This window comes from Molossus molossus, unplaced genomic scaffold (genome assembly GCF_014108415.1).
Source record: "Molossus molossus isolate mMolMol1 unplaced genomic scaffold, mMolMol1.p scaffold_m16_p_8, whole genome shotgun sequence".
NCBI classification, from domain to species: domain Eukaryota; kingdom Metazoa; phylum Chordata; class Mammalia; order Chiroptera; family Molossidae; genus Molossus; species Molossus molossus.
In genome coordinates, this window is record NW_023425402.1 from 62,526,283 (window position 1) to 62,529,710 (window position 3,428).

At 35.7% G+C, this 3,428-nt stretch overlaps 1 non-coding gene across 1 annotated transcript; it reads left to right on the forward strand.

Annotated features, from left to right (window-relative positions):
* The first annotated feature begins 1,122 nt into the window (after nt 1–1,122).
* LOC118622127 lies at nt 1,123–1,253 on the forward strand. The gene has a single exon (XR_004957946.1). It is a non-coding gene; the product is annotated as a small nucleolar RNA SNORA38 (small nucleolar RNA).
* The last annotated feature ends 2,175 nt before the right edge of the window (nt 1,254–3,428 follow it).

Below are 3,428 nucleotides of genomic sequence, written 5' to 3' on the forward strand. Positions count from 1 at the left end.
TGAGCTCGGAGGATTCATCAGGACTAAACCTTGTCTGAAGACTTGTTTATAAAATTATTTCAATAAAATCTGCAATCAGATTGGCTGGGGTGGGTCTTCAAACCGAGTGGCTTCCCTAATGAGCACACTCATCCGGGTGGCAAAACCTCGTTACCAAGCTGGCTTCCACCACACTCTGTTGAGATGGGTGGTAGGGGCTGGTGTAAGTTTATTAGTAATACAGACCAAAGCCCTAGGAACTTTTATACAAGAATCTAGTTTCTTTTCCATTTGTTTAATTGTTTAAATAGTTAGGTTTGAAAATGTTTGTGGAGCAGCTAATAACGTGACTTCAGAGAGGGATGGCTTGGCACATCCCACTCATTAGCTCCGAGGCTGCTTCACCTTGGAGTTTGCTCATTTAGTTGCTGTCTCCTAATTTCCCTTCCTGTGGTTGTGCTATTTGCCCCTCTGATTCTTTTCTGCTTTCCACCTCAACTCACACACTTAAGTTACTTATACAAAAGACTGAATTTTCAAAGTAAAAAGAAATCCAGAAAGAGGATTTTTATGTTTCAGAGCCCAGGGCTTCTGGGTGCTCATGGGTCTGGGAGCCACCATGGATGGCTTCTGGGTGGTAGAGTGTGTCTCCCACCTATGTGGTGTTTTGAAACAGGTCCTTTGGTTATTTACAACAGAACATCACCACTGAGAACAGGAGGCTAACTATGGACTATTGTGGGACTAGGTTGTCAAAGACCCCCACTCAAAGGTGGGATAGTGCTTCTCAGTCCTAAAGGTCCACCACTGCCAGAAATAAACCCCCACATACTAGGTTGAGTCCATTGCTCTAAGCCTCCCTTGACAGGGAGAAGGCAAGCAAAGTAGAATAGAGTTCACCATTGCCTAATGGAAGCTTAACTATTCAGTGAATAGTTAATTCAAGTTGTGAACTGCATTGTTTGGTGTTATACAGACCTTGTACTTCTTATTTGAAAGCTGCATTTGGTACAGATGCAAGTAATTTCCATCCTAATCATTTTTGTTATTTTTATAATATTTACGGTTTTCCAATAGAACCTCCAATTTGCAAATGATAAAGCAATACTACATGGTTATTGTCAAGAATTTAGATTTAAAAATACCTCCTACAAAGATGTGTCGGTGGTTCCCTGTCTTTGAACACAGAAGAATTGGAGGCAAAGAAATATGGACTTGGAGAAATCTGGGGCCAGTTTGCTCCCTGCAGGCTCAAGATCAATTGTCCCACAGGAAAAAATAAAAAATAATTTAGATAAAACAAAACAAAAAGTGCTGGAAAGAACATTACAGTATCCAGACAAGCCAGTGTGGCTCAGTGGATTGAGCGTCATCTCATGGACTGAGAGGTCCTGGTTTGATTCCTGGTCAGGGCACATGCCCAGGTTGCGGGCTCGATCCTCAGTAGGGGGTGTGCAGGAAGAAGCCGATTAGTGTATCTTTCTCACATCAATGTTTCTATCTCTCTCCCTTTGTCTTTAAAAAATCAATAAAAATATATAAGAAAAAAATAGAAAATTACACTATCCATAATTGCATCACCCAGAAAATAAATGTCAACATTTGGCCTACGCCCTCCCAATCATAAATAGACACCTCTTTTTTCATTTAGGATTAGTGTGTGTATAAAATTTAGACCCTACTTTTCTTTTCCATTTGACGTAATTTCTTGAGCATTCTTCTATGTTCTTAAGTAGTCTTGGAAAATATGATTTTTAGCAAGTTGTGAACTGCATTGTTTGGTGTGCTATGATTTATGTACCCATCTCCCTAATGTTGGATATTTAGGCTGTTCTAACTCGTAGTTAAATCACAAAGAATTCTGTAATGTACGTCCCTTTACAGCACACATTTTTATTTTTGGAGAGATATATTCTTCAAATGGAACTAATAAGTCAAATCTATTAACAATTCAAAAATTTTGTTTTCATAAAGCATTGTACCAACATATATCCCAATTGCTATGCTTGGTGGCACCCTTTGAACTGAACCTTTGCCACACTAAATTTTTTTTAAAATCTTACTAATTGAATAGCTGTTTACCTCTATTAATTGAATCTTATTGGTATAATTTTGTATTTGTTTGATAACTAGCTGTTTTTAACAGCTTTAATGAGGTATAATTTATATACCATAAAATCTCATTATAAAGGTAACTATCACCAATTTCAAAATAATTTTAGAACATTCCGATTTTAGAACAGTCCCCATGACCCCTCAAAATTTTCTGAAGCTCATTTATAATTATTCCCCAATTCCACTCCTATCTCTAGGCAATTATTGATAAACAAATAAAACACTTCCCTTTATGCCCCCATAAATTTGTCTTTTCTAGGTATTTCATAGAAATTGAATTTTATTTAGTATTTTATGTCTGGCTCTTTTCACTTAGCATAATGCTTTTTCAGGTTTATCCATGTTTTAGCATATTATAATAACACATATTTAATTATTTTTTTATTTAATATGTATTTATATTGATGAATAGTGTGGATGTATTGCATTTTGTTGATCTCTTCAACAGTTGATGGCCATTTGGATTGTTTTCAGTTTGGGGCTATTATGAATAATGTTACTACAAATATTTGCAAACAAGTCCTCATGTGGATATATGTTTCATTTCTCTTATAGATTCTAGGAGTAAAATTACTGTTCCTCTAGTTTTTAAATGTCCATTAACAGACAAATGGATAAACAAAATTTAGTAGATTTCAAACTGTATTTATATTCCTGAATGGTTTACATAACATAGAAATCATGTTTTCTGAAATTTCAAAAGAATTATTTGGTAAGCCATCTGGACCAAGAGAATTTTTTAAAGGAGTTGTTTAATAACTTTGTCAATTCCTTATCAAGGTTATTGGTTTTTGGATATGTATAATTTATCTAATCAATTTTAGCAATTTCCAGAAAAACATTCATTTACCAATATTTTTACACGATCAACACACAATATCTTCTTCCATTTAAATCTCCTCCACAGCCTGGCCAGTGTGGCTTAGTTGGTTGGAGTGTCGTTCCATACATCGAAAGGTCGTGGGTTTGATTCCTGATCAGGGCATATGCCTAGCTTTCGGGTTCCATCCCTGTCCCGGTCAGGGAGCATGTGGGAGGCAATTGATTGATGTGTTTCTCTCACACTGATGTTTTGCTCTCTCTCTCCCTATCCCCCTCCTTTCCCCCCTTTCTATAAAAATCAGTGAACATGTCCTCAGGTAAGGATTATAAATAAATAAATCTCCTCCACAATGTGTTCATATCCCTTTTCCATTTCTAACATTATTTGTTGTGTTTTCTCTTTTCCTGGATTTTAATGGTGAAAAGCATGTTCATTTTTTTAAAATATTAAAAACATTTAATCAATCATACTTTATTTTCTATTTCATAAATTGCTATATTTACCTTTCTTA